The sequence below is a fragment of the Fukomys damarensis genome, unplaced genomic scaffold, assembly GCF_012274545.1.
Source record: "Fukomys damarensis isolate Sample0158 unplaced genomic scaffold, DMR_v1.0_HiC HiC_scaffold_1, whole genome shotgun sequence".
Classification (NCBI taxonomy): Eukaryota; Metazoa; Chordata; class Mammalia; order Rodentia; family Bathyergidae; genus Fukomys; species Fukomys damarensis.
Window position 1 is genome coordinate 62,383,731 of NW_022900913.1, and position 21,781 is coordinate 62,405,511.

Sequence of the window (21,781 nt, forward strand, 5' to 3'; positions counted from 1 at the left end):
TTTTTTTTTTTTTTTTTTTAGAAAAGGTCACATTTTGTAGTTCAGGCTGGCCATGAACTGACCATAGTCCAGGCTGGCCTCAAACTCAACTATTCTCCGGCCTCAGCCTCCTGAGTTGCTGGGGTTACAGGTATGCACCACCATGCCCAGCTATTGTCAAGGTTTTATAGCATTAAATATTCTTGTATAATTGTTTTGTCCCTTGGTTAATGTTTTGGTTAGGCATTTGGTTATAATTGTTTTGTCCCTTGGATAAGTGAAGTTTTAATTTATTTCATTCTATTTTGTTTAATTTAACATGTTTCATAGTAGCTGTGCCATTTTTCTTTTCTTATTCAACTTTTGATTTCTATTCTTATATATTTTACTATAGAATCTGTGATTCTCTCTGACTTTATCTTGGTAGGTTAGGCCGAGAAAGTCACCCCTTCTCCCCATCACTCCACAAAATATGTCTCCTATTTTCAGGAACATACGGATATGCTACTTTGTATATTAACCAAAGAATGTGTGAAGGGGAAAGATTATCTTGGATTACCTGTGTGACAGACTGGAGATGTGATAGTATAAGCAGAGGTTAGAGTGATACTTCTTGAAGAAAGTGAAGAAGCGACAAGGATTGCATGAAGCTTCTGAAACCTAGAGCCTTCTGCCCCTGGAAAATGATAACAACAACAGAAAGAACTGATGGGGTAAAGGAGGCTGAAGGAGGATAAGCCATTGCCTTGATCTCATGGTGATTACTAGAAAGGAAACAGTTTACCTTAAAAGATGTGGTATGTTCTACACTCAATGGGAGGTAAACGAAAACTGTCTCAGAATTCAAACTCTACAGAACACAGATGTTCCAAAAGACAGACTGGGGGCGCCGCATCACGGAGAATGAGACTGTCAGCTGCAAGCACAGAATTCCTGATGAAGACCAGGTTGGTGTAATCAAAACTGACTCTTTCCCAACTATCGGGGGAAGTGATGAAGAGTGAGTGGCAAAGGAGACAGGTCTACTTGGGAAGACACGCGAGAATGTTTCCAATAGCAGGAGAAATTCAGTAAGTCCTGGAATTGTTCGGATTAATGAGGTACTGTCAAATCTGCTCCTCTATCACAATATGTATCTGACGTGTATTTCCAGATCACTTAAATAGTAATACTATGATGTAATATTTACTAATTTCCATGATAGAAGCATGGTTCTAAGCCTAATCCTCTCTAGCACTGCCATATCCTTGGAGTTGGGGAGAATAAGAAGTACAGTATCCCTAGACACATCAAAGAATTTCCTTTGTTTAATCAATATCATCCAGTACACTTAGGGTACAAAAGTTTAAGTCAGTGACTGATGAACTTAGGCAATAGATTCAGCAATCCTGCAGTGCTATGAATACTGGTGGGTCCTAGAACACCATGGATGTCATCAGTAGGTCACAGAACCCTGCTGAGGCCTAAGTGATGACTCGTATCCAACTATGGTATCATACTGAGCACTATGAAGGACGATGTCTTATGTTATGTGTTGGTTTTTTATATATACATTTAGTTCCTTATCATTACTAATAATTCTCTGAGAACAGTCTCAGACAGACTCTTGCTTGATATCAGCAATTCTGCAAAGAGCTGAACCATGAAACATAAAGAGAAGAAAAAACACCTGGAAAAGAAATTCAAAAAACCACCTGTGAAAAAGTCAAGGGGTACAAGAGGTATGTATTAGCATATTCTCCAGGAATAGAGAACTAGGAATTGCCTTCTAAAAACAGGGAAAAAATCAATTTCTAGCTTGTGGTGCAGGAGTAGAGGAGAAAAAGATAAAGAAGGAGAAGAGAAGTGACTGAAACAGCGAAGGAGTGAGACAGATAGGTGTGCCTTCACAAAGAATCATGTAGTCTGAGAGTAAAAAGAAGATTGTGATGACCCAGGTCTTGTGCCTTATGCCTGGGGCTATCATTTCAGTCACTCTGGGTCACTCTCATACATACTGCAGATTTTTTTAAAAATGCGTTTTCTGACTTTTGACTTCTTCCTAAGGGCACTGGGAAAGTAAATGAAATTTTAAGTTTTAATAATACTTTTTCCTTTTTGATGAAGAAACTGGTTCATAGAACTGAACTTAAAATAAGTTGAAATGTGTGTGCAAGAATTCAGACTATGATGTGTCTCCAGAACTTTTTTTAAAATCAATTTTATTGGTACAGTTCAGATATACATAATGATCATATTCATCATAGGAAATTTATACCTGTACATGATATATCTTGATTATTTTTTTTTCATTCCCCTCCTTACTTACAAAACTTTGTTTCCATTTTATCCTTTTCTCATTTTTTTCTTTTCCCTTCCTTGCTTCCTCTCCCCTCATTAATTCCCCTTTCCTTTGTACAATGTCTTCCTTTTTCGCAATACTTATTATACATTTTGGTACTTATTTACACTTTCAGTTTCTCACACTAGAGAGACAATATGCTATTTATGCCTTGGTATCCAACTTATTTCACTTAAGAGTATGCTCTCAAGGTACATGCATTTACCTAGAAATGTCTTGAGTTTACCCTGCTTTAAGGCTGAGTAGTACTATATTATATAAAAACACCACATCTTTTTTATTAATTCATTTGCTGATGGGCATTTGGGTTGTTTCTGAGATTCAGCTATTACAAACTGTGCCACGATAAACTTGGGTGCACAAATATATTGCTGTGGTATGATGCTTTTCATTCTTTTGGGAGGATACCCAGAAGAGGAATTGCTGAGTCAAATGAGACTTCTAATCCTAGTTTTTTGAGGAATCTCCACACTGATTTCCACAGTGGTTGCCAGTCTACATTCCCACTAACATTGGAGAAGGGTTCGTTTTTCCCCATAACCCCTCCAACAGTTGTTGTTTGTTGATTCCTTAAAAATAGCCATTCTTTCCAGGACTCCTTTGTGAAATGTAAGAAATACACATGCACACACATAAACATGCATGTACTATTTAACCATGAATTAAGAGACAATATTGGGCTATTTATGGAAAAATTAGGAACTAACAGTTGTATTATCTTGGAGATTAACAGTAAACAAATAGCTATTATGAGAGAAGGCCCTCATTCAGTGGTGGGAGGGACCAGATGAGAGTCAAACCCAACATTCCAAAGAGTGGCTCACATTTCTGATACTTCAATTGACTTTTAGATTTCTATATTTTCTGATGCTCCTTTGTATGGAGGGGCCAGGAGAGTGAGCTTGTCTTTAATTCACTTTCAGTTGCATAAGTACATATTCAAGCATATCAAGTGAAGCCACGAAATAAGCCAAGCACGGACTCATACTTACTCATACACACATACAATACAAAAATAGACCAGAGCATGTTAAATACTATCATCTAACATAATTGTCCACTTACTGTATACAAAGTTGATTAGTTGCCTCTCAAAAACGCCTTACAACCTGACTTCACTAGACAATTCCAAGCTCTAGAAACTACTACACAGAGAATCAACTGCTTGCATATTGATGTGCAGGTCAACAAGCCAACTGCCCTCCATGAACTAATTCATGGGCTGAGGAAAACACTGTTGTCACTAACATATATCTTTCACTGAGACCTAGGGCTATCAACATTCCAGTCTACTGGAAAAGGAAAGTACATGGAGAGAGACAGAGGCATCTACAGCCAAATAAGTGGCATTTGTCACTTCTCATTTTCTTTTGTAGTAAATACAGTCACAAGATCAAAGCTAATTACAAGTTAGCTCAATAACTAGAAGACAGTGGTCTGTCTAATTTGAAAGGTAGAAGCAAGCAGTCTCTGTACCAATGACACATTGTGCAAATGCAATGATCTGTAACAAGTACTGACAGAATAAATTTTGCTCTACATTTAAAATTTTATTAAGAGCCATACTGTTTACCCTTGAGGATGGAGATAAAGTATATTCCATGAACATGTCAAATAGTAGACTTATTATATGCTTTACAATAGACACACACACACACACACACACACACACACACACACACACACACACACACACACACACACACACACACACACACACACACACACACACACACACACACACACACACACACACACACACACACACCAAAATAGAACTGTATCTCTTTTATTTCATTTCTCAGGAAAGTTGGATTTACAAGATATTCTGCAGTGTACAGCCAAGGTACTGGCCAGAACTCAAGGACACAAAGTGGTGGATAGTTCTTCCTCAGCCTCAGAGGACCTCTCCTATGAAGACAAATTCTTGAATACAGGTTTGGAGGGACTAAAACAGGGTACAAAAGGGAAGCTAGGGACTAGGCTTAAACCAGAATTGCGTTGAATGGTTCTGAACATCAGTTGATACACAGCTACTCAGCCAGACAGAAACTGAAAATAATCAGCAGTGGAAGCAATAAATGTCAAAGGGAAAACACATGAGAGAACTTCAGAAGCTCAGGATCACTGGAAGACTAGGCTCTGCTCAGGAAATGGTAGGAGAGTACCAGAGAGGATAAGAACGTGATCAGAGTCACATAAGGACAGCATGTCAGCAGGGGCTAAGGAAAAGCATAGTAGACTATCAGGAGGGAGAAGCTCAGAATAATAGAATCCTCAAAAGATCTTACTTAAAACACATTAGAAAGATACCCAGTCCAAGAACATAGCACATCCACTTACTGTCCTAGCCAATATTCACACATATTCCTAACAATCCCATCTGCATTGCTACTTCTCTCATTTTCTTACAATCTTTCACATGCTCATAAATGTAATACTTTCACTTTTTAACTCTATCATGCAGGTAGTAATAATTATTTTGACTTCTAGATGACCCTAGAAGCCAGGAGCCAGCCAGGAGATAAGTTTGTGTAAATAGGTGCAAAATATATACTTTTTGTCTGGGTGTTTTTGCTCATCTTTATATTATGAATGTTACCCATGTGGCATATGATTATAGTGTATATAGTGTCATTACTCCATATATTCCATTGCATGAAGAAAAAGTTTATTCATTTATCATACTTTGCTGGGCATTGTGAACATAATACATAATAAGGGACATAATAAGATCATGAATATTTAATTTCTCCAAACACAAAATTTAACAAATCTGTCATTTGAGGTTAGGAATATCTAGGAACTAAGATGTAGATAAATTGTGAAATATGTAGAAGGCAGCAAGCAATATGAAACATTACCAAGTTCAAGGGGCCATAAAGCACCTTGAGGGCAGGATCCCTATAGAAACACAAGAGGACTGAAGTACAGCAGTTCCTGCCCAAGCAAGCCATCACTGCTGAAGATGCACTAAGTACTCCTGGGAGAGGGCACTGAACAAGATGGCTCTGGAGCAGAATGGCAGAGGGTTAGAAGAATGGAATCAGCTATTCAAGTATAATCTGATTACTCTGCTCCTATTTTACAGATGAGTTCATTCTCAAAGGTCTGAGGTGGAACAAAGGTGAGACCAGAGCCTGTTTGTTCAACAGCTGAATAAATAACCACTTTTCTCTAAAACTACCCAGTTTATGTTTCCATAAATCACCATGTTCATTTTCTTATCTCCTCTGGAAGGGTCCTTAAAAGATAGGAACAGAAAGTGTTAATATTCTGGCTGGCTTTGTCAAAATGTTGTTGGGTAATTATTTAGAAATGGCTCACTAGGGCCAGGATTTAGCTCAGTAGTGCTGCCACTTGCCTCGCAAACACAAAATCCTGAGTTTGACCTCCAGTACCAGAAAAAGAAAAGAAAGAAAAAGGCTTGCTAAACAAAACTATCCTAAGCCCTTCTTGCCTTGACCAAAGAATTGGATGAGACAAGCCACATACATTGCCAAAAGTTTATTTGAAAAATGAATGGTGAAGTGGGTAAGGGAAAAATGAGCTCTGCAGAGCAAACTTGGGCCAAAGAAAGAAAAGAGAAAAAGAGTAAAAATAAAAATAAACCTTGGTTCTGGGAAACCCATGGTGGGCTATTGTGAAGAGACAGGATAGAAAGCTCCTTCTGGTGTTTGATCTTCCTTATGACGTCCATATTGTGTAGGATCTCTCAGGAAGGTCTACATATGGGGTCCAGAGAATCATATGACACTGCCCTGGAGTCTTGTAATTTACAGGTCCCTCCTACTTTTATAGATAGCTTTGCCAGGCTCTACTTCCTATATCAGAAGGTTAAAGATCCAAGAGAAATATGGAAGCACATTTCTGAAGGCTGAATTGGGATTAAGTCTGTAAAGTCTTCATTTGAATGCTTAGCTGTGCCATGACCAGTTCCTAGAGAACCAGCTAACAGTTTGTATCTTTGCATGCAGGTAGCCATCATCTATCCAGATTCATATAAATACTTCTGTGTATATGATTCTCTACATTCACCAAAATAAATGAGTCAACATACACAATTCCTCATGAAATTTGTACTCCATAGTCTTCACTGGCACAATTTATTACCAGAAAATTGAACCAATAATAATAGTAATAGTAGTAATATCTAACTGTTAGTGAATGTCTATAATATTTCAAGCATATTTGAGTTCCCAATATTCTGCATACATCTCTAAAAGTATATAGAAGATACCCAATCCCAGTGATACCTACCACATACATAATTTTAATAAGCTCTGTATTATTTTATGTTGTGTGAGAAATTACTATGGGTGGTAACAATGGTAGAAACAAACTATCTACTCAATATATTTGTTTCCAAATAACACAGACCCAGACTATGCTATGTATCAATATTTTTGTTGCTGCTGTTTCCTCCATTTCAGAACTGCACAACTCTCCAGAGGATGCCACCAAGACACATGAGATGGACCCAAGTTCAAATCAGGATGCAGGAGAGAATTTCTCAGCATCAGAACATCTGACCTGCATCTCTTCTTCAAACAAGTGTGTTCCCATGGACCAGGATGGTAAGGCAGATGCAGAGGTAACCTGAAGTCGGACAAGAGGTGCAGCTGAGCAGCCTCCCGACCCCATTCACTTCCTTCACATAACTTTCCTTCGTATACAAGAAAGGGCTTCAGGGAAGAGGGATGAAGACAGACTCCTCTGGTGAGGGACGGATAGGAAATCTGCTTTCCAGAAGAGGACAGTTCCTCAGCACACACTTTCATGTGAACACTGGGGCCACTGTGGATGAGGCAGTGGCCTATGTGATGTGCAGGAGGTGGGATCAGAGCCTTCCCCTCAGATCAGTGTATAGACTCAGCACACACTCACATGTCACACTCCTCCATTTCTTTTGCTTTTTACCTTTCTCATACATACCTCTTCTCTCCCCATTGTCCCAGTATCAGCATTACATAGGTACAGCCTTATGCCTACATTCCTGAAGTCATCCTCATACTCAGCCACCATTGTACACTTTAATCCTGTAAATAACTTCAGATTGCCTCACAGAGATAAACTGTTACCTCCCATGGATGACCTGCTTTAATTCCATAATGCTACTGGTAGACAAAATACTAGAAAACTCTTGTGCCCTTCCTAATATGTATATGTTCTCACACAAAAGTCTCTCCTTCCACCACACCTTCAGCCCTGCACAAAGCTGCATGTGCCGAGATCATGAACACCTCCTCTAATATCTAAGGCTACTGTCACACCATCTACCAGTATTTACAATGAAATCACATGTGCTATCATACAGTATCACACACACACACACACACACACACACACACACACACACAGATTCTGCCAAAAAATGTACACACACTTCAGGAAAAGAAAAACTTGTATAAATATTTTAATACTATATTTCCTGAGATATTATGAGATCAATACAAGTTATCTTTGGCCTCTACAATTACAAGAGGTGCTCAAAGTGGAGGCCATTAGCAGTGAACTGCTGCTTGGGTGACCTTGGTCAGTGAGACTGCTACACATTTATTTTCAGTGTCTTCTCTAAGGGCTGACAATGGAGTGGGTTTTCTGCAATATACAACATCTTCTATGGCCCCCCCATATGAGGGTAACACCATCTGTTGAAAAAAATATACTATTTTTCTTTTCTTGAAGTGTGTATACATTTTTGGCAGACTATATATACATACATATATGTACATGTCTATATACATGTATACACATATATGATTTCTAGTAGATGCCCCACACACTCATTTTCCACATAGGATTACAAAGCACATACATTACATGATACAAATCACACACAAAATATGACTCCACCCCAGGACATTCTCATGGCCATCTTATCTCCTTATTTTTGAAGCTTTCTTTCCCAGATACCAATATACTACCTCAAATATGTTCCAGGTTCTGGATCCTCCAAGATGTTTTTAAGTCAAGATTTGATGGAGAGGGAGAATTTCTCCTTCGTGGCATGTTCCTATTTGCCTCCCTTCTTGGCCAAAAACCCCTCAGAGTCTGCAACATCTGCTAAAAAGAAAAGTCATGAATTTACTATAAGCCTGTTCCAATGAATAAGGATATGGCTGCCTTGGGGGATACAGAAAAAGATCTGGAGCCCCCCACAAAGATGATAAGAATAGTAAAAATTACCTATCCTGAGAAGATTCCTTCAACAGCTAGCCTTTCTTATGTGTGCCTAAGAGACATCTGACAGTGAAGATAGCTTGGACAGGGAAGTTCAAGAGGAAAGGGAAGAAGATGAGAATCTGGCCCAGGAGTCAGGTCCTGGTGCCAAAACACCTGCAGGGCTGGAGGACCTGTATAGCGGCTTTAGTTGCATGGGCTGCTGCCAGGTCTTCCCCACTACACAGATGCTTAAGAAACACCTGGAGCATGGGGTTGAGGATGGTGCTCCCTGCCTCAGTCTTGCATTTGCTAAACTAAAAAACAAAGTGAAGCAAAGCCAGAGGATCACAGAGGGGGAGAATAGGAATATGACAACATCTGGAGGCGATATGGAGATACTTTTGAGGTTCTTGTCACTTTTGGCTTTTTGTAGTTTTTTGTTTTACTATTATAATAGAAACTAAATCATTCTTGTGTTTCTACAAATAATAAATTAGAGGCAATAACTCAAGAAGGCACCAGAAAGCTTTTCCTTCCACAAAATAACAGAAGGAATAAGCATCTTCACAACCTAAGCCTTTGGTTAACGTTTTTCTTTTCATCTCTGTTCTCTCACATCAGCCTTCTGTTTTTAGAATGGGTCTCAAAGTTTGTATTTTACCTTTAGTTTATTATGTATTAGTACATGTTGGTAGTACATAACGTTTACATACCTTGGGAGTAATTGGTGCATGTACAACACATCTTACACTTTCTTTATATCATCCCCTTTCACTCCCCTCCCATCCAGTCCTCTCCCTTTGATCTACGGGATCAGATCGGTTGGTTATTCCTTGCCTCCTGATTCCCTGTGATGGGCTCCCGAGAGGAAGGGCGCTGCCTGACCAATACAGGTCTGCTTGCTCCCCTGCTGGTGAGACACACTCCTCTGGAGCAGGTGTGCTTGCTCGTGGGGTCAGGTGCTGCTGCTCAGGCACAGTCTGCTCTCAGGTGAGGGTGGGATGGTGCTCTTTTGGCAAATGTCTGCTTGCTCGTCTAAAGGTGGGTGCTGCTCCTCTAGGCTGGCTCTGCTACATAGCAAATATTTTAAATGTAAAATTCACATTGTTTCTTATCGCATCTCATATATAGGGGAAAGTGTATTAATATAGTTAAATTTGCAAATGACAAGTGATGTCCACCATAAATTGCATCTTCTAACATTTTACCATTATTAATGCTTGAAACTACAGAAGATATTTGGGATTCTTCTTTATACCCACATTTCGTTATCTACAAAACACTCACTTATTATTCTGTCCTCCTTGGAGAAGCACCTATGCTCCTTTGTGTACATGCAAACAGGAGCCACGGTATCACTTCTCTTATCCTTGGGAAGACTTTTTTACTTACTATCTCAGCTTCCTAACTTTCCACGCGTTTATATCATAAAATCTGATGGCTGTGTTTGTGTTCATGTGGAGAAGATGGCTTTTGGTCGTGCTTGTCACGAGATGTGGAGTTTGCTAAGGGAAGCTGCCCAACGCTTTTGTCTGCCAACCGAATTGTTGGGAAACAAAAGCGGTCCTGAACCGAGGTTTTACTGTACTGTAAAAAGAGTAACAAGCGTGCGTCAGGAGTCACACAATACTAGTTCAAAGGTGAGAAAGAAACATAGACCTGATCTGCTCAGAGCTCCGCTCCCTCCCAGCCTGGGAGTTCAGGTGAACCCGTGCTGCCACCGTACCACCCCAGCTGAGGCTCCACCAAACCAGTCACCGAGCTGGGAGGGGGAAGCCCCTGCACCCACCAACCCCTCTGGGCAGAGTCTTTGCATAGCTCCTCACGCTGTGGTCCCGAGGAGCGGGGCTGGAGGACGTGGCAGCTGTTAGGAAAGGGAAAAAAACTGTACAACTTACTCTCTCTCTGAAGCCGAGTAGGCAGCGGTTCAAACGAGCCACTCCAAAACCATCTCGGCCTTCCGTGCCTCAACCATGCTGGTGCAACTCTCCGGTGGCCTCACGGCTCAGGCCCCTCAGCCACGCGAGACTGCAACTGCAGATGGCGCCGCAGCGCAGGGCAGTGGCATCAGCGTCCGTCGCCCAGGCAATTGGGCGGAGCTCCCCTCCAGCTGCCCTGCGCTGGGGGCTGCACCCTCTCCCCTCTTCTGTTGCTTCTTGCTTGTGAGCGGCGGGTCTTGTCCGGTCTCCCACGCCAGTCTCTGCAGGTGATAGTGGCGCCAGCTCTGCGGGGCGGGTGGATTCCAGCGCGAGAGGGGCGGGTTGGAGGCTGAGGGGTCAGTTCTCTGTCCTCGCTACTGTCTGCTACACCCGGTTCGAGAGGGTCAGCGGGTCCGAAGAAAGGCGAGGAGGAGTCGCCCTGACTCACCGCCAGGTAAGAAGCCCGAATGCTGAACACTTCGGGACCATTGTCCTTTCCCTTTACGTTGGACGAATTCTCTGATGCGTGGGGTGGTTTGAGGGATGCCTAGCGTGGGCTTCTAAGGAAGGACCTTTGCATCAGAACAAGCAAGCTAAGGAGCGCAAAGCGTGTTAATCCTGCGAACATCTGGAGAAAGGGCGCGTTTTAGGGATTCGATTGCAGACGTCATAGTGCCAGAGCAGCCGCGGTCGATTTTTCCAGAGGGCTTGGAGCTAACCAGGAGTTCTCAGCCGGTGGCTTCGGCGCAGGCCGTGCGTTAGGCCGTGCACCTTCATGCTTCCCGCAGCAGGAGTACTATTCCCCTTCTCCCTTTTAGACCTCAGCAGTTTACATGATCAGTTTACTAAGCTGGTTTTATCAGCACCTACTCCCAGTTAATTTCCACAACAGCCTTGAATTGCCTGGAGAAGTTCATGGATATCTTTAGATAAAACAATGTGTGATCAAACTAAATAGTGAATTATTAAAAAGAAACTATCATTACAGTAAAAGACACATTGTCATTAATCTCCCCCAAACTGTTTCTCCTTCCCTTGGAACACACTGATCCTAACATCCTCGCCACTTCTTGAGGCAATTCTGGAAGTCTTTTGTGAGTGTCTTTTCATGGTTACCTCCATGCCCTGAATCTATTCAAGTTTTCTGCAATTTCTATAAAAAATATTATGGTTTGGCCCCCACCACCACACACACCTTCACTGAATCTGACCCTGTGCAAATTCTGGCTCTTCCACAATATGGAAGCGACCACGAAGGGTAAATGTTTTGGATCAATTCAAAACATCGAGGCCACCTGAACTATGCAATGAAAAACGTTCAAGACAGGGAACTTCCAGAACTGCTTCCAAAAGTGGCCAGAACGATTGGATACCTGTGTTTGAAGTAAGGGGAATACTCTAAAGGGGATTAATGGCAATATGTCTTTTAATATAACAAAATTTTAAAATCCCTAAACATACTTTTACATCACTGAATACTTAATAGAGGACGCTGAGAGAACACAAGCTATGTGGTGCAAAAGAAAAGGGAATCAGTTTGAACCTGACAGTGATAGCTTTGTCCACAACCAAGGTCCTGACTGATAAGAGACTGGAATGGCCCCATGGAGCCGGCGTCCATTCACTTTCACTCCCTCAGCCCAGCCTTAGAATTTTCACTAGAGCACAGCTCCTCCCAGTGGCCAAAGCAACGCATCTCCTGTGTGCAGCTCTGTTAGCTACCAGCTCAGAAAGCCCTGATGTCCCACAGAGGAAACCAGAAACAGCTGAGAGGGTTTGAAAAGCCAGGGAAGCATGAAGAAGAAGAAAGTGTTTGAAACAACAGACGGTGTCTGCAATAACTCGAGTCACTCACACACCCAGGACTCAGTTTTTGTGCCATAGAGTTTGGGCCTGTTAGGATCCTTAGCAATGAAGGAGCATGTTAATTATCTAAACCTGGTGCGACTCACGGCCATGCTTCATTTGCTCAACAAATCCTCACCGAGCAGCAGCCAGGAAGGACTATAAAGATAATATTTTCACCCACAGAATTCTGTTTTAGGAAGGCAATTAAACATATACCCAGATTACAACTAGGGAATAAAAATGTGTTTTTATGATGTTTAAGAAATGTACTCAGAAAAAAGAAATGTATTCAGTATTTCAGTATTTAACTTTCTTCGTATATGTAATACCATATTTCCTCAGATAAATCCAGAAAAAAATGCAATCTAGAAAAACTGCAAAAACTCCAAAGCCCTATGTATTTCCAAAGTGTTAGAAACAAAACCAGCACCCTCATTTTTTCAAATGGCTTTCAATTTGAGGGTTGAAGTAGCCATAGCCAGCTAAACAAGCTTCTTGAGGTTATTTTGATAGCTACAGTTGATAGCCAAAACTACTGTTTTGATAGCCATTGTAACTATTCCCTCTAAAGGGACAGCCTGTTAAAAGTAACTTTAACTATTTTTATTTTCTGGATGTGCTCACCTTTTTCCAGATTAATAGTTGACAATTTATAGTAAATGAAGAACTAGTTCTCATCCTAAGGGTATGGAGGGCGAAGGAGGGGAACCCTAGGCTCAGTAATGGTAGCTGCATCAGATGATACTTTAAGGACCAAAGGCGTCTGATTTCCTAGTATTTTACATCTACATTTTGAACTCAAGTCAAGGTAGTCTCTCAAAGCAGAGAAAGTCTGAACATAAAGTTCATCTCACCATTTTTCCTCTCTCTCATAATACAATCTATTTGTATAATAGCATTATAATCAGTACATTCTTCTACATTCTACATTGGCTCCACGGGACAAGCAGGCCATGCCCATGCATGGGTGTAGAAAAAAATATTAGACAGCTCTTCCTCAGAGTATGAGGGGTGAACAATTTCCAGGGTTTAGGGGTACAGTCCAAAGGACTGAGGAACTTCAATATTGAGTTTTCCATCTATAAAGCAACAAGTGTCCCTTTTAATCCCTCTTGGTTTTTATATGCCCTCAGGGCATCCTCTGAGCTTACCATGCTCCCCAACAGGTGCCTGCTATCTGGAGAGTGACCAGAACTAGCTTAGGCTGGAATAGCCACCCTTACCAATGTGTGCACCTACATCCTCTGAAAACTCACATTTCCAACTCAGAATGTTTCCAAACACACAAGTTACAACTGATTCACACTATAGCAGTCATGTTTAAGAAGGGAAGCATTGCCAGCAAAATATTAAACTAATGATCAAGAGGCAAGGACAACTGCATGTTTTCTCCAGCCAGTTGCAAGAAAAAACCTCTGCCCAGCCTATGGGTCAACCAAAACTGTCACAGGTGCCTTTCTGGATGAGTATGAATTCTGATTATCTCCTGACCCAGGGATGGAGGTTATGTTGTATATAAAGGAATGGCTATAGATTAGCACTCATTTTCTAGGGGTTCAGGAGCTTCCAATCAGAAAGGAAAAAAGATTTTCAGAATTCTAAAGAGAAACACATTACCATGTACTGACAATAACAACCATCCATAACAGAGGTGAACTGTCAAAATCTGGCCTCTGGCCTCAGATTTATCCAAGAACACAAATTGCAAAGCAATTGTAAATTCAAAAAGTTATTCCAAACAGGTGTCCAAAATAAAACAACAAGCCGTCTTATAACTACCAAACAAGTCAAGGAATACAAGTAAATTCAGCAAGCAGTGTAGAAGTAAGTCTAAATGCAGAATACACAAAACAGGAGTATAAGGCCCTGCCTGCAAAATTTCAATTTCCCATCAAAGAAACCTAAATATGAAGACATCACCATCTTCTCACCTCTTAACTTTTAATACAGAGCAAGTAGCAAAGGGCATAAACAACCAGCAAGCAACAGATGACAATTTTTGATTACTCAAATGAATCTAGAATCCAGTCAAAATATTTAAGGGTGCCAGGAAACAAAAGCAAACTCTTAGCTCCTTCCAATTACCTTGGTGGGACCTACAAAATTATAAAAGAGAATATAGCTCCCAACCTTCTAGATGTCAGATGTGCTGAGTTCATGGCCCCTGAAATCGAAGAATGAGGTCCAAAGGAAAAAAGAAGTTAAAAGTAGGAAAGGTTTATTGGGGAATGGGAATAGCTCCTGAGAGACAGAAGAGGTCCTAGGTGGGTTGCTACCTAGGCCTTTAGTCAGAGGTAAATACACATAGAAAAGTTGCAGTGTGGGTATATCATGGGTCAAACTATAATCAACCTACAGGATTACAAGTATAGTTGCTTAGCTCCTATTGATCCAATAAGGAAGCAAGGCACATAGAAAGGTCATATGGCTAGCATTATTAACCTCAGTTTATCTATGACTCCCAAAACAGAAACAATTTGGGGAAGGGATGTGTCCAGTTTATCTATGACTCTTAAAACAGAAACACTTTGGAGAAGGGATATGTCCAAGTGGGTCACCTACCTGGGTGTCTGATGTGTATCTGGACTTAATGTACTGGATGGTACCAATTACAGTATAATCTCAAAGTTTCATTCATCCCTTAGGGAAGTATGCAAGACTGGCCCTTATGACTTTATCTTGAGGCCTTGCCTACTTCAGATGCACCTCCAGCCACAATTCTGATTCCTTTATTATGCACTGACTTCCTTGATCCCAGTCCCTCTCTGATGGTATTTTAATTTTTATCTAACTATAATAAAGAACTTAACCTGCCCTTTTAAATAAATTTGCAGATTTGCTGACCCCCATCACAGAAAAAGAATTTTTAGGATGCATCAGTAAAAGAAGCATGAGAAGGATTTATTAGAGGATGATATAAGATGCATTCAAGGGCATAGTGTGGGACCTCAAATGAGGCATGTTATAAGCTAGGGTGGGGCACATTTGACGGTTGTCTTTAAGATAGGTGATGTAGGATCTGTATTTTTACTGTCTATCAAGTTATAGTGCAAGCCAGCTGTATGGATTTGAAGTGGAGATATGCTGCTCAAAGTTAAAATATGTTGACTCCACTGCAGCTGCTTTCTGGGCTGGAGGAAAGGACATTTTGCAGGTGAAAAGGGTCTATTGCCTGAGAATTTAGAAGTTATTGTAAAGAGGCCTTTAGAAATTTAACACTTTTTTCTGTGAGGAAGGAAAGAGGGAGAGTCACATGCTAGAGTGAACTTCTGAAGCAGGAAAAGATCTTATCTTGAAGTTGCAGTTTTTAAAAATGTACAATTTTAAATCTCGATTTTCTAATCTCCTTTCTACCCAGCTTTATCTCTTCTATCCTATGTCATTCTCCCCACATCTGAGATTTTGGTCCTTTATTTTTAAGGGGTGTAAAAGGATGATAATATGATTTCAGTAACTACTTCAGGCTGAGAAGGGGCATTGATTCTGTCTAGCCAGGGACTGAAATCCTCATTCTGACTGATCTAAAGGAGACATAGGAATATCAGGTTACATCTTTGGAAGGACCATCATCTTTTGATAGTCTGGAAAAAGAGGGCAAGGACATATGAGACATTAGCCTACAACAGTGAATCATGAAACAGAGAAAAATTTCAATGTCGAGTATCATAGCCAGAATGAGAAATTTTCCCCACCAGGTAGTTTTAGGGGAATGCAGAGGATGCATTTGTAGAGTTGTCAAGAATGTACACACACTTTGTTTTGATAATGGCACATGATTGCCCTTGTGCTGCTGGTAGAATACGTAGGGTCATGTGGTTCTGTAGAATGGCTTTTCTCATAATTTTTAGCTCTGAATTTAATAATACCATCTGCAGTGTCATGTAGAGCTCTTTGTGTGGTTAGCAAGAGATTCAAGAGATACAATGTATCATAATACATCCTAACTCTTATTGGGAGAATAAAGATAGCAGCCAGAAGGCCAGGGATTTAGCTCAGTGGCACCACACCTGCCTTGCAAGTATAAGGTCCTGAGTTCGAGCCCTAGTACTCCCCCAACTAAAAGACAGCAGCCAGATAATCACACCAGTGTGAAAATGATCTGATCTATTGATGCCTCAAGACTAGGAGGTTAGCTAGTTGATCTGTGGTTTTAACCCAGCATTCTTGGACCTATGAATATCCTAATGAACATCTTTTTTCCCCCTGGAAGCAACCAAGGTTACAGGTTTTTACCACAGAGTCACTGGTTACTGGCCCAGCACTGGGTACTGGTGCTGGCCATTTTATCGGCGCTCTTGTCTTCCAGTCAGTAGCAAACAAGTCAGTATCTCTTAACACAGTAGTATGGTTACAACCTTGGGTAGAAATCCACCCCATATTGTGGATGGTACTGCTCCACTTATCATAAGTATGATTCTTTTTGTTCCCTACAAAGGGGTCCTAGTTGACTGAGTTGCCCCATGATTGATGTCAGCCAAATATATTCATCCAAAACCATGAACATATATATCTATAAACTGATGGCTATCTTCCATTACGGAAATTTTAGGAGTGTGTGGTAGATAAGGACCTCTATATTTCCATATCTAAATAATAATTATGACTAGAGAAAAATTTTGCCCATGGCCTTTGATGAATAGTCTCATTCATTGGCCACTGAGAGACATTAGAGCTGGTAGCAAGCTTAAAATTGTTGCTGTGCTTTATAGCTGTTCCTTAGAATTTTGAAGTTTTAGCCAGGCATGGTGGCGTACACCTGTAATCCCAGCACTCAGGAGGCTAAGACAGGAGGATTGCTGTGAGTTCGAGATGAGCCTGGGCTACATAGTGATTTCTATGTCAGTCTCAACTACATAGTGAGACCCTGTCTCAAAAAAAAAAAAAGAATTTTGAAGTTTGATGCAGTCATCTCTCTGTAAAGCTGCTACCCACCATGGTAGCACAGATATATCAGAAGAAGACTACTCTCCACACATTCAGCATGCATCTTTGTTAATGTTTTTAGCATATCACTGGCCCCAGTCAAGGAGAACATTAGTTTTCCTACTGGAAAATAGTATAAAGGTTAGAAAAAAATGAACTGTCTTAGTTTGATTTTAGCAAACATAGTGTGGCTGTGAGAGAATACATGTAAACTGATTGAACTTTTCTAATTCATGCTGGTTCAGCCATTTTATTTTTCCTGAATAGTATTTGCTAAACCTCCAAAGGCTTACACAAATATTGTTCACAATTCTGTCTCTTTGACTTCTCCTTGATCCTCTATAATCTCAAAAGGAATAAGTTTAACTTTTGATAGATGAACCCAAGAACTATGTCCTTGTAACTTGATGGCTGTGAGTGTAACTAAAAGAACACAGTAAGGCGTCTTCATTTTTCTAGGGCAACCAACAAGGGAGCAGGTAGCCTCTCCTCCCTTTGGAGGAAAGAATAGTCTTGCTTCTAGTACCTTCTCACTTTACAATCAAGGCACATCCCAGAGGGAGAAGGGCCCAGCTTACTACAGTTCTTTCACAAGTGTCCAGGCTTTCCACAGTGGTAGTAGCCATCTGGACTCTTATTCTCCCTCTTCATAGGTGGAGTTTTTGGGTCATTCTGAGGAGGCGGAATTTTGTCTTCAAATGTTAAAGAAATATATTGGGTCTTTTCTTGTGCCTGTTGTCGTCTCCCCTGTACTTGGCACTTGCCACTATTTTGTCGCTGTTGTTGAAGACCATGAGCCGCAAGTTTAAAAGTTCACTACTTAGTGGTCTGAGGGCGCACAGCCTACTTTTACTTAAAGTTTTCTACAAATATTTGGAGACAGACTGGTTAATAAAATATGTTTCTAATAAAACTTGTCTGGCTTGTGAGTTGAGCTCAATATTAGTATATTTACAACAGGTTTCAGTTAAGCATCCCAGCAATAAAGCAACAGTTGCAGTGCCTGAAAGGTCTCTGATTGGCAATACCAGTTGGAGATGAACACTGAAAAAAAGTGATGAAATTATTATTCATTTAATTGATAGAATGAGAACATTCATGAATAAGCCACTAAATTATGGAAAGATTAGAGAAATTACCCAGGACAAGGAAGAAAATCCTGCTTTATTTCTAGAGTTAGAACTGCCCAGGTAGCAGCACTGCTCTGTTTTCTGTTCTGTTCAGAACAAGCAATGTCCTCTTGGTCTTCTATAACTTGCTGCCATGTCCTCAAGGGAGTGCTTGTTCTGCAGATGTATCCTCTGTAAAATGAAACCCACATTTCTTTAAGGTGGCAGGTAAGCTCATTCAAAATGATGATGTCCCTCTCTGGGCTCTATCGTTCTTGGATTTAAATGGGGTATATGGAAAATGGGTTCTTGTTCTTTTCTTGTTTTTTTATACCCTTTCAAAGCCAGGAATGATAGAACCTAGAGAGGGACACCAGCTTTGGGAAAGGAAGACTGCTTAGAGATGTTCTTAAGTAGTTCCCAGGAGGTGATCAGTGTTTGGTTTTGAAAAAAAAAAAATCTTTAGAAAAATTAATTATACAGGAAAGAAGAACAAGAAAAAGAGTAATTAGCATTAAGGGGGCTGGGAATGGTAGGATCCACTGAAGAGGAAGGGGAAACAGATAATTGAAAGAGCCTTCAAGGAGTTTGGAAGCCTGTTCACAAAGGCATTTTACCCTGCATCTAGGGAGACTGAATTTGTTGGTGTAAAAGCAGTCTTGTTCTTGGAGTACAGCACATGTGCTACCCTGTAAGGCTGTCAGGAGATCAAGGCCTCTGCAGTTTTGGAGGATGACTGAATCCAAGGAGTCTACTTTATCTTACAAGTGACCCAGTTGGTTGAAGATTTCTTTGAGTCCGTCAGCGAATTTTTTTGACAGTCTGGTGAACTCTGAAAGAGTTAGGGCCCTGATCCCCATTCCAGTTCCTGTGAATATTCCCAGGGTGGCCATGAAGGGGACTAGCTGTATGGTGTGTTGTGCCCTGACGTGGGTTACAGGGGAGATAGGTGTGGATAGATGTGATGTTACTATGTAAAGCTTGGGAGGAGGAGGTCTAATGTATAAGTTCCAGTCCAATTGGGAGGTAAGAAAGTGTATATATTGTTGCTACATACTCAGATGATGCCTGACTCTAGGGAAATACATCCCATGAGATCAAATCAGGACAGGAGGAGAAGGTCTAAGGGTGAGTTAGGAAGTTAATATTGGAGTTCCTCAGATTTGTGCCATGTATGGAAGAAGGAGCTGAAAGTTGCAGCTGTCAAGGGGGAAAGCACTGAAGCTGGTTGTAATACCACATAACCCTCTTGGCTAAGAGGAGCAAATTTTTTGGTTTAGGAAGACTCTATCACCAGGCATATTAAGACATTTACATTTCTATGGGAAGGTCTTTCAGGGCGTCCTTTCCCCTGTCTTAATGATATTCGTATGTAGTAGGTTTAGACTGCTCTGGAAGAAAATATACCCAGGTATAGGTAAAATAGTTCCCAGGTGGTTAAAGTTGTGGTGATCAGAAGGTGGAAGGAGAAAGACAGTAGCTTTGCATAGGAATAAGTCTAAAGAGCTGACTGGAATCAAGTGATCTTGTTTGGTTGGAGAAATGCAAAGAGCAGCATGTTGGGTTAGATAGAGTTCATTTAGGGAGTGACTGGTTAGGACCCACTGTGCAGTCAGTGAGCCTATAAGGCTTGCCTAATTCTTTTTAGTACCCTCGGAACCTGATTCAGATCCTTCAGCTAGGGTTGTACCCCTGGGACTGGCAGTCTCGGAGAAGTGTAGTCCTGCAGAAGAGTGTATTCATGTTCCAAAGGGAGTAGGGATTACTGAGTCTGCCATCTACAAAAGATGGAAGCAGTCCCAGCAGGGTGGCTGGGTAGTTCCATTAAAGATTTGGATGATTTTAGCCTTGTGAGAGGGTATATGATTAAAGTATCTAGGAGGAGTCTGTGTTGCGATTTTAGGTGTAAAGTGAATGAGTAATATTGAGAAAGAAAGGATCAAGAGCAAGAAAACACAAGAAGTAAAAATGATTTGTTCTGGTGAGAAGTCTGAGACCTGTAGCCATAGGTCTTGGATTATGGCATCTAGGGAGGTGAATAATAGGTAAAATCTTCTATTAAGATGGTCAAGAGATGGACAAAGTTATGAGGAGAGAAACTCATGGGGCTGTCTAGCTTGATCTCTTTAGTCACAAGAGGCAGCTTGGTGATCTTCAGGGACTTGGGTCCAATTGGTGGGCACCAAAAAGGGAAGCCTTTTTTAGAGAGGAGAAGTGGACCCAAGAGGAATGACCTTTTATTTTGCCACTGTTGAGGTGTTCAGGATTACTTTAAAGGTCCTTGTCCATGATGGGGGTAGGGGACTTAATATATACCTATCTCCGGGTTGTAGGGACAGAAGAGTGAGGATGTCTAGGCTGGTGGAGGGTTTTGGGAGGCTGGAGTCAGCGTAGTTTCAAATTAGACACCTAAAGGTATAAAGTAAGGAATTTGAAAAGGGGATGATATGCTTGAATTGGAGGTTGGGAATGTGAAGACATTGAGGGGTCTTCCATATAGAATCTCAAAGGGGCTGCGCATAAGAAGAAGAGGGGGAAGAAACCTGAGTTTGAAAAGGACTAAGGTCAGGACTTTAGTCCAGTCTAAGTGCACCTGTAGGGAAATTTTTGCTAGGTTCTGTTTAAGAAGGTTATTAGCCTTTTTTACCCTACTTGAGGATTGGGATTGATATAGAATGTGGAACTTCCAGGCTATATTTATGGAAACAGCTACCTGTTGGGTGATCTGTGAGGTAAATTCAGGTTCAATATCAATCAAATAATTTCTGTGCTGGTCAACTGATTTTTTTTTAATTTTTTGGCAATGGGTAACTAGTAAACCAGTTCTCCAATGTGGCATTCGGATTACTTTTTGAAATAGGTGTAACAAGTCTGTTCACAACATCATACAGTTTATTACTTACTGTGCAGAATAAAGATCTTGCTAACTTCTCTAGTTTACGTGAGCCAAATCATCACTGATAGCTGAGTCACCTGATGGCTCACTTTCAACCCCCTCTCAAAGCTGTAAAGCAGATTTTCATGTGACTTTGTACTGAATTGGGCTAACTGAAAACAGATCAATTCACTGTTGTTTTCTCTAGTAAATACTGACTGATATAGTTTATAATTGAAGTTAATACATTACTATTATGCTGAAAAATTTTTTGTGTTTACTTTGACTCAATCTATTGGCCATGGGAATGTAGGAATGATTATATTTCAGCACCTTCACTCCCTTATTCCACTGCCTCTGGACTTTGATTGTTTTTCTTCAACTGATGCAGAATTAGAATTTTTGATAGAATAAGGAAAAACTGCTGATGAGTAGATTATGAAAACATAAAATTTCGTACAATATTTTTAAATGAATTTTTCATGTGGTGTTTTACAAATGTATGGTTTTTTTCATTCTATGAGTTACCAACACTTGGAATGATCTATTACCTCAAATTTCTAACTTGGTTTATAGTTGATACATAGTTACATGCAGATTTTTTTTTTTTTTTTTTTTTTTT

General features: G+C 40.6%; 1 protein-coding gene and 1 long non-coding RNA gene across 6 annotated transcripts in view; one reads left to right on the forward strand and one right to left on the reverse strand.

The window, feature by feature from the left end:
• Positions 1 to 10,616, reverse strand: part of LOC117285374 — an 18,359-nt gene extending 7,743 nt beyond the window's left edge. The window contains exons 1-2 of the long non-coding RNA XR_004516408.1: positions 10,384 to 10,616; positions 8,248 to 8,386 (exon numbers count right to left, since the gene is read on the reverse strand). This is a non-coding gene — a long non-coding RNA (uncharacterized LOC117285374). The remainder of the gene's footprint in view (positions 1 to 8,247; positions 8,387 to 10,383) is intronic.
• An 80-nt stretch (positions 10,617 to 10,696) lies between these two features.
• LOC104871410 (zinc finger protein 791) overlaps positions 10,697 to 21,781 on the forward strand; it is a 62,937-nt gene continuing 51,852 nt past the window's right edge. For 4 of the 5 annotated variants that reach the window (XM_033761606.1, XM_019209514.2, XM_033761609.1 and 1 more), the window contains exon 1: positions 10,775 to 10,858. The gene's annotated coding sequence lies outside the window, so the exon portion shown is untranslated. Of the gene's footprint in view, positions 10,859 to 21,781 lie in introns of all 5 variants that reach the window. The other variant, XR_782866.2, reaches the window with a different exon arrangement.